This window comes from Hyperolius riggenbachi, chromosome 4, assembly GCF_040937935.1.
Source record: "Hyperolius riggenbachi isolate aHypRig1 chromosome 4, aHypRig1.pri, whole genome shotgun sequence".
Classification (NCBI taxonomy): domain Eukaryota; kingdom Metazoa; phylum Chordata; class Amphibia; order Anura; family Hyperoliidae; genus Hyperolius; species Hyperolius riggenbachi.
The window spans coordinates 149,651,478-149,665,848 of record NC_090649.1 but is presented as its reverse complement, the minus strand read 5'-3'; the positions used below and the strand labels follow the sequence as shown (position 1 = coordinate 149,665,848).

Here is a 14,371-nt window from a genome sequence, read left to right as displayed (position 1 = left end):
CTAAAAATAAACAGCTGAGATATATATTTAAATGTTACTATATACATTGGCAAAATGAAACATCCTGCTGTGAAAACAGCACTCTCATACAAAAGTTATAGATGGCTCATGGTGACTCATGGTGACTCCACCTCTTATAATAACTAGTGGTTCTGGGTCATCATGAGCTATCTGAGTGCTCTTTAGATTTACAACTCCTACCTCATAGAACCATATTAATCCATGCCTTGCACTTAGAAGTAGAGATGGCCTGAACGGTTCGACCGCTAACTTAATCGTGCAAACTTTGATGGTTCGCATTCGCGAGCAAACACGAACTTTATGGCGGTTCAACCCGCCTCCTATACTATATCATTAGGGTCAACTTTGACCCTATACATCACAGTCAGCAGGCACAGGGTAGCCAATGAGGCTACACTCCCTCCTGGAGCCCCCCGCCCCTATAAATAGCAGGCAGCATCACCCATTTCACTCACTCGTATGGCTGCAGTAATTAGGGAAGGGAGAGGTGCTGCAGAGACATTAGGTAAAGCTTTGTTAGGCTTGTTAGGTTGCTCTTTCTTGCTGATCCGATCCTTATTGCTGAAAAGCACTCCTCATTCTCAACAGCTCTTTTGAGAGCTAATGTTGTTCCCGTGATCTATTTTTTCTTGTGTGTGTGCACCCACCTACCTACATGACCGCATGCAGTGTCACTGCACTTGTTCATGGTACGTGTGTGTGTGTGTGTGTGTGTGTGTGTGTGTGTGTGTGTGTGTGTGTGTGTGTGTCAGCTGCACATTTGTAATACCAGTCATTGCATAATTGTTCACAGTACCTGCTTGACCGCACGCTGTGTAATATACCAGTCCGTACATACCTGTTAACTGCACCTGTGTGACAGCTGCACATTGTATTGTAATACCAGTCACTGCATACCTTTCACTGCACCTGTGTGACTGCACATTGGATTAGTCAAGTCAGTGCATACATTTCACTTCATCCCCCCGATATGGACAAAACAACAAGTAGAGGCAGACCCAGAGGAAGGCCACCCGGCAGGTCTGTTCGAGGTCGTGCTGATGTGATTTTGTGCGGCCATGGACCAAAGTACAGTGCTCAGAAGAAGGCACATCCCATCAACTCCCAAGATTGTCAGTACGTCGTTGACTATTTAACACAGAACACCTCATCTTCCACAGTCACCAGCGCTACTACAAGCACCACATCCGCTGCATTTGACACTTCGCATGAGTTATTTGGTGGGGAATTGTAATGATCCGCTCAGCTGGCTGCACAGGCAGACAGCTGTTTGACCATTCCTTATGTCTGAGAGATGCAGGTCTCTGGAAAAGAGACCTGGCTTCATCTTGCAACTTTCAGAGTTGCTTTGCTGAGGGATTTGCATACATGCAAATTGCCCAGCTGTCTCCTTTGAGGGCTGGCAGTATAAAAGCCTTCTGCTCCCAGAACGGTTTGTTAAATACACTCCTGGAGTGTCAGCCTTCCCTGTTGGATTGTTATAGGTATCTTAGAGTAATTCTGGGGACTGCACTAGACAGCTCCTCTAGTGCAGTTAGCCTGCTTGCCTGTTTTGTCTATGTTGCCTCTCTGCTGTGATTGTCCTGTCGCCAACGGTGGTCGATAGGAAATCGTCCTGTCTGTCTGTGGGTGCTAACCAGAGCAGCGGTTGTTACTGGTAGCCCCTTCTGTTTCATCTGTCTTACTTGGATCGCACCAGCCTCTAGCGGTAGCGGCTGTAGATCCTTCTGATCTGCTTTCTTGGAGTATAGCTGGAGCAGCGGTTGCCACCGGCTATCTCATCTGCCTGTCTTGCTTGGATCGCACTAGCCCATAGTGGTAGCGGCTGGGGATCCTTCTGATCTGTGATCCTGTCCCTGTACCCGGATCGCACTCGCTCTGGCGGAAAGAGCAGTGGATCTTTCCTATCCTGTTTCCCGTCCGTCTGTCTGTCTTGTCTGATACGAACGCTTGCTGTAGGCTCGGTGAGGTAACCGTTAAGCAAGCGCTCGCGTTCTCTGTTTTGTGTTTGTGTGGCGGTGGTTAGTTAGGCGTGCTAGTCTCTGTTGCGCTTAACGTGCGGAGATCGCGCTGTAAACGCGGTTGCTGTTGCGAATGAGTGCGGTGTTCGCGTTTAGTTAGCGTTTGTTATTTTCCTTATCTTCTCATTGTATGATTTGCTGTGCCTTTGCTACTCCCGTGCCCTGTCTTGCTTAAGTCTTGTGGCACCTCTGGCAATCGCCTCTCTCGCGATTGCGTTCCTACTTTGTTCCTACTGTTGTGCGTGCACCGTCGCGGGTTGGCGACTAGATTGGTGCACACACATACATTCCTCCTCTGTGCTTATTCTTCCTTATGTCACTGTTAGCAATCGCCATTTCTTGCGATTGCCTTCTCACCTGATCTTCATGGTTGTGTGTTCATCGTCTCTGGGTGGCGACTAGATTGGTGGACACACATACACTCTGTCGCTTTACTCTCTCTCTTTAAGGGCTATCTTGCCCGGCGTTTCTTCCCTTCGTACAATTCCTATCTGGCGTTTGTGGCAGGGCAGAGGATCTGTTCCTCTGCACTCCACAGCTCCACCTGCCGGTGGGAATTTCCCTCTACTGGTGCTTTGCACTAGTGTTGGGCGAACACCTAGATGTTCGGGTTCGCGAACGTTCGCCGAACATCGCCGCGATGTTCGGGTGTTCGCGCCGAACTCCGAACATAATGGAAGTCAATGGGGACCCGAACTTTCGTGCTTTGTAAAGCTTCCTTACATGCTACATAGTCATACCCAAAATTTACAGGGTATGTGCACATTGGGAGTGGGTACAAGAGGAAAAAAAATTTAGCAAAAAGAGCTTATAGTTTTTGAGAAAATCGATTTTAAAGTGTCAAAGGGAAAACTGTCTTTTAAATGCGGGAAATTTCTGTTTTCTTTGCACAGGTAACATGCTTTTTGTCGGCATGCAGTCATAAATGTAATACATATAAGAGGTTCCAGGAAAAGGGACCGGTAACGCTAACCCAGCAGCAGCACACGTGATGGAACAGGAGGAGGGTGGCGCAGGAGGAGAAGGCCACGCTTTGAGACACAACAACCCAGGCCTTGCATGAGGACAAGAAGCGTGCGGATAGCAATTTGCATTTTGTCGCCATGCAGTCATAAATGTAATACAGATGAGAGGTTTAATAAACAGGGACCGGAAACGCTAACCCATCACAGATGTTCATTGTTCATGTTACTTGGTTGGGGTCCGGGAGTGTTGCGTAGTCGTTTCCAATCCAGGATTGATTCATTTTAAGATGAGTCAGACGGTCTGCATTTTCTGTGGAGAGGCGGATACGCCGATCTGTGACGATGCCTCCGGCAGCACTGAAACAGCGTTCCGACATAACACTGGTTGCCGGGCAAGCCAGCACCTCTATTGCGTACATTGCCAGTTTGTGCCAGGTGTCTAGCTTCGATACCCAATAGTTGAAGGGTGCAGATGGATTGTTCAACACAGCTATGCCATCTGACATGTAGTCCTTGACCATCTTCTCCAGGCGATCGGTGTTGGAGGTGGATCTGCACGCTTGCTGTTCTGTGTGCTGCTGCATGGGTTTCAGAAAATTTTCCCACTCCAAGGACACTGCCGATACCATTCCCTTTTGGGCACTAGCTGCGGCTTGTGTTGTTTGCTGCCCTCCTGGTCGTCCTGGGTTTGCGGAAGTCAGTCTGTCGGCGTACAACTGGCTAGAGGAGGGGGAGGATGTCAATCTCCTCTTTAAAGTCTCCACAAGGGCCTGCTGGTATTCTTCCATTTTGACCTGTCTGACTCTTTCTTCAAGCAGTTTTGGAACATTGTGTTTGTACCGTGGATCCAGAAGGGTATAAACCCAGTAATTGGTGTTGTCCAGAATGCGCACAATGCGTGAGTCGCGTTCAATGCAGTCCTAGGCCGAAGAGGTCATAGCCCAGGGTCACAAAAACCTGTTTATTTGGGCAATTTCAATGGTAGTGATGCTGACGTACATAAATCTCAGCCATGGCCGTTAGCAACGTCTGAATTTCACGAAATGTCTCATGCAGGTAGAAGACATATTGTTAGACTTGGATTCCAAAGAATCTCTGCAAACCAGAGTTACATGGGTCCAAAATTGGTAAAATCCCCCATAGGCTTTCATTGCCTCCCTATTTCACTTTCCAAAATCTCACATCTTTTCAAAGGGCAATGGCTCAGCAGTGGCAAATTTTCTAGCATTGTAGGGACCCTTAGGGGGAACATGACTGGTGAGTTTCGGGCCCCTAGGCCGAAGAGGTCATAGCCTAGGGTCACAAAAACCTGTTTATTTGGGCAATTTCAATGGTAGTGATGCTGACGTACATAAATCTCAGCCATGGCCGTTAGCAACGTCTGAATTTCACGAAATGTCTCATGCAGGTAGAAGACATATTGTTAGACTTGGATTCCAAAGATGGGGTCCCTACATCTCTGCAAACCAGAGTTACATGGGTCCAAAATTGGTAAAATCCCCCATAGGCTTTCATTGCCTCCCTATTTCACTTTCCAAAATCTCACATCTTTTCAAAGGGCAATTGCTCAGCAGTGGCAAATTTTCTAGCATTGTAGGGACCCTTAGGGGGAACATGACTGGTGAGTTTCGGGCCCCTAGGCCGAAGAGGTCATAGCCTAGGGTCACAAAAACCTGTTTATTTGGGCTATTTCAATGGTAGTGATGCTGACGTACATAAATCTCAGCCATGGCCGTTAGCAACGTCTGAATTTCACGAAATGTCTCATGCAGGTAGAAGACATATTGTTAGACTTGGATTCCAAAGATGGGGTCCCTACATCTCTGCAAACCAGAGTTACAGGGGTCCAAAATTGGTAAAATCCCCCATAGGCTTTCATTGCCTCCCTATTTCACTTTCCAAAATCTCACATCTTTTCAAAGGGCAATGGCTCAGCAGTACCAAATTTTCTAGCATTGTAGGGACTCTTAGGGGGATCATGACTGGTGAGTTTTGCCACTGCTGAGCCATTGCCCTTTGAAATGGTGTGAGATTTTGGAACGGTAAATAGTAGGCCCAATGAAAGCCTATGGGGGATTTTACCAATTTTGGAGCCCTGTAACTCTGGTTTGCAGAGATGTAGAGACCCCATCTTTGGAATCCAAGTCTAACAATATGTCTTCTACCTGCATGAGACATTTCGTGAGATTCAGACGTTGCTAACGGCCATTGCTGCGATTTATGTACGTCAGACTCGCCACCATTGAAATTGCCCAAATAAACAGGTTTTTGTGACCCTAGGCTATGACCTCTTCGGCCTAGGGGCCCGAAACTCACCAGTCATGTTCCCCCTAAGGGTCCCTACAATGCTAAAAAATTTGCCACTGCTGGGCAATTGCCCTTTGAAAAGATGTGAGATTTTGGAAAGTGAAATAGGGAGGCAATGAAAGCCTATGGGGGATTTTACCAATTTTGGACCCCTGTAACTCTGGTTTGCAGAGATGTAGGGACCCCATCTTTGGAATCCAAGTCCAACAATATGTCTTCTACCTGCATGAGACATTTCGTGAAATTCAGACGTTGCTAACGGCCATGGCTGAGATTTATGTACGTCAGCATCACTACCATTGAAATTGCCCAAATAAACAGGTTTTTGTGACCCTAGGCTATGACCTCTTCGGCCTAGGACTGCATTGAACGCGACCCACGCATTGTGCACATTCTGGACAACACCAATTACTGGGTTTATACCCTTCTGGATCCACGGTACAAACACAATGTTCCAAAACTGCTTGAAGAAAGAGTCAGACAGGTCAAAATGGAAGAATACCAGCAGGCCCTTGTGGAGACTTTAGAGAGGAGATTGACATCCTCCCCCTTCTCTAGCCAGTTGTACGCCGACAGACTGACTTCCGCAAACCCAGGACGACCAGGAGGGCAGCAAACAACACAAGCCGCAGCTAGTGCCCAAAAGGGAATGGTATCGGCAGTGTCCTTGGAGTGGGAAAATTTTCTGACACCCATGCAGCAGCACACAGAACAGCAAGCGTGCAGATCCACCTCCAACACCGATCGCCTGGAGAAGATGGTCAAGGACTACATGTCAGATGGCATAGCTGTGTTGGACAATCCATCTGCACTCTTCAACTATTGGGTATCGAAGCTAGACACCTGGCACAAACTGGCAATGTACGCAATAGAGGTGCTGGCTTGCCCGGCAGCCAGCGTTATGTCGGAACGCTGTTTCAGTGCTGCCGGAGGCATCGTCACAGATCGGCGTATCCGCCTCTCCACAGAAAATGCAGACCGTCTGACTCAAATTAAAATGAATCAATCCTGGATTGGAAACGACTACGCAACACTCCAGGACCCCAACCAAGTAACATGAACAATGAACATCTGTGATGGGTTAGCGTTTCTGGTCCCTGTTTATTGAACCTCTCATCTGTATTACATTTATGACTGCATGGCGACAAAATGCAAATTGCTATCCGCACGCTTCTTGTCCTCATGCAAGGCCTGGGTTGTTGTGTCTCAAAGCGTGGCCTTCTCCTCCTGCGCCGCCCTCCTCCTGTTCCATCACGTGTGCTGCTGCTGGGTTAGCGTTACCGGTCCCTTTTCCTGGAACCTCTCATCTGTATTACATTTATGACTGCATGCCGACAAAAAGCATGTTACCTGTGCAAAGAAAACAGACATTTCCCGCATTTAAAAGACAGTTTTTCCTTTGAAACTTTAAAATCGATTTTCTCAAAAAGTATAAGCTCTTTTTGCTAAAAATTTTTTCCCTCTTGTACCCACTCCCAAGGTGCACATACCCTGTAAATTTGGGGTATGTAGCATGTAAGGAGGCTTTACAAAGCACGAAAGTTCGGGTCCCCATTGACTTCCATTATGTTCGGAGTTCGGCTCGAACACCCGAACATCGCGGCCATGTTCGGCCCGAACCCGAACATCTAGATGTTCGCCCAACACTACACGTGACCCGTACGGCCAATCACAGCGCTAGCCGAACGTTCGGGTAACGTTCGGCCATGCGCTCTTAGTTCGGCCATATGGCCGAACAGTTTGGCCGAACACCTGATGGTGTTCGGCCGAACTCGAACATCACCCGAACAGGGTGATGTTCTGCAGAACCCGAACAGTGGCGAACACTGTTCGCCCAACACTACTTTGCACCAAAGCTGGGTTCTCTCCTTTCATACGCTTGTGGAGGTTTTCCGCCGTGTCAGCGCACGCCTTGTGCGCTGATCACGGAGATAATCCCACAATCGTTACAGGAATTAACTGATTCACAGCCACTACTGTTACAACAAGATGAAGGCGCTAAGCAAGTTACACCACCTCATATGTCTGAGTTAGGCGACACAATTGACGTAACGTGTGAGGATGAGGAAGTACCTGCTGTTGGTGCAGTTTATGAGGTGTCTGAGGCAAGCGAAGCTGGGGAGGATGATTATGATGACGGCGATGATACGGATGCCACGTGGGATCCTAAGAGACAAGATGACCAAGGGGACAGTTCAGAGGGGGAGTCAGAGATAAGTAGGAGGAGATGAATTCTTGAAAGAAGCAAGGGGAGCTCATTGTCAGAAACAGCTGGTGGCAGTGTCCGGCGCCATGTATCGCCACCTATGTACAGCCAGCCAACAAGCCCTTCAACGTCAGCTGCTGATGCCACCATAGTGCCATCACCCCTGGGGGGCTCAGCGGTTTGGAAATTTGTGTGTCTGCCTTAGATCAGAGCAATGCCATCTGTTCTCTCTGCCTCCAAAAATTGAGCCGTGGAAAGGCCAACACCCGCATAGGGACAACTGCCTTACGAAGCCACATGGAAAAAAAGCACAAACTGCAATAGGAAGAGCACCAGAGGAAAAGCAGCACACAAAAGAAAAGCCACCCTCCTTCTCCTCTTCCTCCTTCAGGTGCATCATCTTCAGCCACTTTCTCCCTTGCACCTTCACAATCACAGCCACCTCCTCCACTCCGCCTCTCACCTTGAGCGGTTCCTGCTCCTCTGCCCACAGCAGCAGTCAGGTGTCTGTGAGGGAAATCTCTGAGCAGAAGAAGCCAAAGTCTGCCAGTCACTCCCTCTGCCAGTCATCCCCGTTCCGCCAAGACAGTTGGCTTGGCGGAACGGTTAGCTCGCCAGCTGTTACGATACCAGCTGGTGGACTCTGAGGCCTTCTGTAAATTTGTGGCCATTGGGACACAGCAGTGGAAGATACCAGGCCGCAATTATTTCTCTAAAAAGGCGATACCCAAACTGTACTGTGAAGTTGAGAGGCAAGTGGTGTCATCTCTGGCACACAGCGTTGGGTCAAGGGTCCATCTGACCACGGATGCCTGGTCTTCCAAGCTCGGTCAGGGCAGGTAGATTACTTACACAGCCCATTGTGTCAACCTGGTGACCGCTGGCAAGCAGGGAGTATGGGGCTGTGCAGCGGACCAACTTCTGACACTGCCACGGCTTGCAGGCAGGCCTCCTGCCACCTCCTCTCCTCCTGCTACATCCTCTTAACTGTCATCATCCTCCTCCTCCTTGGCTGAGTGGCAGTTCAACTCTACTGGTGCTGCAATCTCTCCTCTCCAGCTACACAGCCCCAGCTCCCCAGGGCCTATGCTGCATGCCAGGTACGACGGTGTCACGCCATCTTAGACATGTCTTGCCTCAAAGCGCAGAGTCACACTGAAGCAGCTCTCCTGGCTGCTCTTAACAAACAGGTGGATCAGTGGCTGACCCCGCACCAACTGGAGATTGGCAACGTGGTGTGTGACAATGGCATCAATCTCATTTCGGTTTTAAATTTGGGAAAATTGACACATGTACCCTGCATGGCACATGTGCTGAATCTCGTAATTCAGAGATTTGTGTCTAAGTACCCAGGCTTAAAGGTCATCCTGAAGGAGGCCAGGAAGTTGTGTGGGCATTTCAGGCAGTCTTACACGGCCATGGCACGCGTTGACGATATTCAGCATAGAAACAACTTGCCGGTAAAACGCTTGATTTGCGATAGCCCGACTCGCTGGTATTCGACAATCGACCCTGGTCATGTTCGACCGCCTGCTACAACAGGAGAAAACCATCACCCAGTATCTCTACGAATACATTAGAAGGACACACTCTGGGGAGATTGGGATGTTCTGGCTGAAGAACTGGACACTCATGCGAAATGCCTGCAGGCTCATGTGGCCGTTTGAGGAGGTAACAAACATGGTGAGTCGCAGTGAAGGCGCCATCAGCGACTTGATCCCGTATGCTTTCTTCCTGGAGCGTGCCGTGCGTAGAGTGGTGGATCAAGCTGTGGACGAGCGTGAACAGGAACAGGAGGAAGAGTTGTGGGATCAATTCTCATCAGAACAAGATGTTTCCTCAACACCTGCGGCAGCACAGAGGGGGGAGGAGGAGGACCAAGAGTCGTGTGGGGAAGAGGAGTCAGACTCAGATGATGAGGAAGGTTTTTTTGGGGGGGAGTAGGAGGAGGCGGCAGAAGAACAACGGCAGCAGTTGTCGCAGGGGGCTTGTGCTGCTCAATGTTCCTGTGGTATTGTTCGTGGCTGGGGGTAGGAGGAGAACTTACCTGAAGTCACTGAGGAAGATCAAGAGGAGATGGAAAGTACGTCTGGATCCAAATTTGTGCAGATGGCATCTTTCATGCTGTCCGGCCTGTTGAGGGACCCCCGTATAAAAAAAAACTCAAGGGGAATGAGCTGTACTGGTTGGCCACGCTACTAGACCCTCGGTATAGGCACAAAGTGGCGGAGATGTTTCAAAATCACCATAAGGCAGAAAGGATGCAGCACTTGCAGAACAAGCTGGCAACTATGCTTTACAGTGCGTTTAAGGGTGATGTCACAGCACAACACAATAAAGGTACTGTAAGGATCCGTCCTGTAGCGTGTTCTGTCCGTTGCAGTGGAGCTGCAAATGGACAGTTCTGGCTTATCTACTTGCATTTGGTTGTGCATTCACAATAAATCTTATTGTCATTTGCAATCGCTCTGCAGTTCTGGGCAGGTCAGGATGCTGTAATCATTCCACCAATTGCTTGTTGCAGCTGAGCTGCGGCCAGATAGCCCTGGATTTCCTGCATGCATGTTGTTACATAATACTGCATGTATTTCTTATGGGAGTCCTTTGAATTCACAGCCAGCTAGAAAATGGTAATCAAGCCAGCTCAGGATTGAATGATTACCATTCAGCTGTGTGGGAATTTGCATACCTGCATCCATTGGCTGATGCCAGCATAAAAGTCTGCCTCCCATTTCCTATCCCGCCCGTCATAGCGTTCAGCTTTCTGAGTTGTCGTTGGGTCTATGCTGTGAAAGTTGTTATTGTTAATGTATAATGCCTTGCTCTGTATTGTCATGTCTGCTGGATGTTTGCTGACATGCGGGGGTCAGTGAAGTCCTTCTGATCCTGATAGTTAGATTCTGCCAGCACCGTGTTGGTGACTGGTAGTATTCCTTCTAGCCTTATTCTTGAGGACGAACTATAGCAGTGGTTGCCAATAGTTCGCTCCTACCTGTTAGTCTTGCCTATCTCAGTGTGAATGTCACAGTCGCTGAAACAGCGACTAGATTGGCTGAGCATTCCGTCTGTCTGTCTGTTGTCTGTCTTGTTAATTATCATTACTTGTGCTTTAGCTAGTGAGTTATTTGAGAGCTACATTTCATATATTGCGCATCAGCACGATATATATGTACTCTAGTCAGTCAGTCTTGTACTTTGTAGTTATATATCTTGTAATATTATTGAAGTAACATCTATTGTAATATTGTATTGTGTACCGACCTTTGCCTGCCTCTCGACTACGAATCTGCCTAATCCTTCCAATACGACACTTCTGAATTAACATTTATGACCCAAATCTGTTACGGACTATGTCTGTTGTGTATTGTATCACATAGCATCTAGCCTGATAGGCGACCCAGAGCTGAATTTGCCCTGGGCAATCTTGCTCCCTTGTTCTGGGCAATCTTGCTCCCTTGTCCATCTGTGGAGCCTCTTCCATTATCCAGCTCTTAGCCTTGTTGCGCTGGGTGGTCAGAAAGTATAACCCCCCAGCATTACAGGTACCACTGCCAGTAAACCTTCTCCCATGTCCACACAGGCAAGGACAGGACGATCCAGCGATCTCATGGTGATGTGGAACATGCGGACATTCTTTAGTCCAACCCTTTAATCCAAACATTCCTTAGCCTTAGCCCTTCCGGATCCACCCTCCACCAATGCCTTGACCGGCAGGTAGCCGACTACCTGGCCTTAAGTGTGGATGTAGACACTGTGAGCCTCAATGAACCCTTGGACTACTGGGTGCGCAGGCTTGACCTGTGGCCAGAGCTGTCACAATTTGCCATCTAACTTCCGTCTTGCCCTGCCTCAAGCGTCCTGTCAGAAAGGACCTTCAGCGCAGCTGGAGGCATTGTCACTGAGAAGAGATGTCGCCTAGGTCACAAAAGTGTTCAGTACCTCACCTTTATCAAAATGAATGAGGCATGGATCCCGGAGGGCTACTGCCCACCTGAAGACTAAGTCTATCCCCACACACAGCATCTCTGCCTGCACGCCGCATGACTGGCTGCCAGCCCCAAGACCTAGTCGCTCCCCACACAGCATCTCTGTCTGCAGGCCGCTTGACTGCCTTCTCCGCCACCACCAACAGGGTCCTGGACACCAGGCGGATTTCTGAATTTTTAAGGCCGCAGCTAGCAGCGGCCGCTATAATCATTTTTCTGGTGCGTGTACATGCCTGCCTAATTTTTCTGGCTGCACTGCAGCTGCAACAACAAAACAAAAGGCATGTACATGTGTCAATTCCCCTTCGTGATCGTTACCTTGCCGCGGTGAAGGGGCTTGCGTATCACAATGAAGCAATGACCGACAGCTATAATAGTGTCTCGGGGGGAGGGGGGCACACCCAAGATAATAAGGTCGTTGCTTCATTGTGGACAGACCAAATTCGATCAGCTGGACAGTCACTGTTGTTCTGTCATTGAGCTACCTCAGCCCGGCGACCATATGGGCTTGAAAACCGCCATGGCCTGCACTCTCGCAATGGTGCGCACCAGTCCAGCACGGCCGTCACTACACAAACAGTTGTTTGCCGTGTGTTACACAGTGAGTTTGGTGTGTCAGTGTGAAGCAGTACACTAATTACACTACCTGATTGATGTATACACACGCAAGATGTTTTAAAGCACTTTAGGCCTGCAATTTAGCATGCAATGTGATTTCTGCCCTTAAAACGCTGCTGTGCGTCAAATCCAGATTTTCCCCCGGGACTTTTGGCGTCTATCCCACTTATCCATGCAAAAACTCAGATGTTAGACCCTTTGAAACATCTTTTCCATCACTTTTCTGGCCAGAATTAATGTTTCTAGTTTTCAAAGTTCGTATCCCCAATGAAGTCTATTGCAGTTCGCGAAAGTTCGCACGAACCAAACTTTCGCAGAAGTTCGCGTTCGAGGTTCGTGAACCGAAAATCTGTGGTTCGAGCCATCTCTACTGAGAAGCAGCAGTTACTGCGAAACAGTTGTATGCAATGCAAGTTAGATTAGCATTGCTCTGTAAAAAACTATTGGCTTTAGGCACACTTTACCCTCCAATGGTTCTGGATGTGTGTCTTGCTTTTAGGGTTACAAGGAAATGATTTGCATATTTAGTAATGATGCATCATGGGAGATCTTTCTAGCTCACATAAATTTCAATAATTGCAAATACCTTCTGTTTGAGAAGGTACATTTATATTAACAAATTTGTAGAAACGATATGCCACTGCTTCAGTCCGCCTTAAAAACTTCAGTGCATACAAATATTGCGTAATACATATACATTTTCCGGTACAGTGACATTGAGAGTCACACTAAGGTAGACCAGCGTGCGTGAAGGACGGGAGAAGATGCAGAGCCTAGCGCTAGATTGGTGAGGGATGTGACCTCCACTGGGCACATTGCTTTGTATCATGGGGCTGGGTGGAATGGTCAGTGATAAGCAGCCATTTAGGATGTGATGGGTGGGGAGGTAAGTGAAGTTAATAGCTTCGATGCTGCAGGGAGGGGGAGAGAGAAAGAGTCACCCCCATCTTGGCTATAAATGAAGACATGTAGGACTAACTCGTAAATAAGGCAACGCCTATACTTTTATACTGTGAAACAGTCCTTAATTTTTCTACTTATAGCTGAGTATACACAGTATTTATATGCATTACACAATATTTACTGTATATATCAATTACCAAATGAATTTGGCGGCCTCAATATAATTTGCGCACCACCCTATTGGGGAGATACTCAGGTACCTTGAACCATATTCATGCAACAACTCCAAACCAAAGTATCTTCATGTGCTTCAATAATTTTAATTTACAGCCTGCAAAACTTTGTACAAAAACATGGTTCACACTACATCTAAAATTTCTAAAACCAAAGCTACACACATGTGAGCTCTTCAAATTTCCCACTGTCCCCATCATGGTAAATAACCGTATTGATCGCCCAGCATAAAGCCTATGCAAATCAACCGGTAAATCCAATCATGTGCTGGCCAGCAACTTGGATCGCATCACCTCATACACTTCCTGCTTTGGTTCCTGCTTTGGTCTCGTGGGCGGGGCTCGGCAGACGCTTGTGAGCGCTCACTACCCGGGACGCCGGGCTGCACCACCACTACAGCTGGGAGATGTTACGAGACCAAAGCAGGAACCAAAGCAGTAAGTGTATGAGGTGATGTGATCTAAGCATCGAGCGGCTGCTGACTAGGGAAAGCCCTGAGCGTAGCTCCCTCTGAAGTCCGCTATGTCTGCAGCAAGGTCATGAGTAGCAAGTCAGCTTATGGCAATCATCACATGGAAGTTTGTAATGCTACAGTGAATGCGGTTGATACCACTGAGCGGTCAGAGAGGCAGTGGACTGTGATCTTGTTGCTGGCCAGCACATGTCAATTATATTGAGAAGATCTGACCTATGGAAATATGGAGATGAGAAAGGAAAGTGATTGATGTTTCTAAAGTGGCTATATCCCCATCGCTTTGTAGGCTTGTTAGGTTATCTAAGATCAATGAAATGCCAAGTACTGGCCGGTTGTAGCAGAAGATATAAGAAGTTACTTCTTAAAGCAACAGTGCACGGTTGCTGGAGTGTGAATGAGGAGGCATGTGGTGTGCGCCTGGTGGAGGGCCCACAATTGTCCAGACATGATTGGATTTACCGGTTGATTTGCATAGGCTTAATGTTGGGCGATCAATACGGTTATTTACCATGATGGGGACAGTGGGAAATTAGAAGAGCTCACATGTGTAGCTTTGGTTTTAGAAATTTTAGATGTAGTGTGAACCATGTTTTTGTACAAAGTTTTGCAGGCTGTAAATTAAAATTATTGAAGCA

At 47.9% G+C, this 14,371-nt stretch overlaps 1 protein-coding gene and 1 long non-coding RNA gene across 2 annotated transcripts in view; one reads left to right on the top strand and one right to left on the bottom strand.

Annotated features, from left to right (window-relative positions):
- The window catches only part of SLC9A9 (solute carrier family 9 member A9), a 954,803-nt gene that overhangs the window by 379,727 nt on the left and 560,705 nt on the right, over positions 1-14,371 (bottom strand). The gene's annotated exons all lie outside the window — the stretch shown is intronic.
- Positions 1-14,371, top strand: part of LOC137571534 (uncharacterized) — a 32,760-nt gene that overhangs the window by 5,390 nt on the left and 12,999 nt on the right. The gene's annotated exons all lie outside the window — the stretch shown is intronic.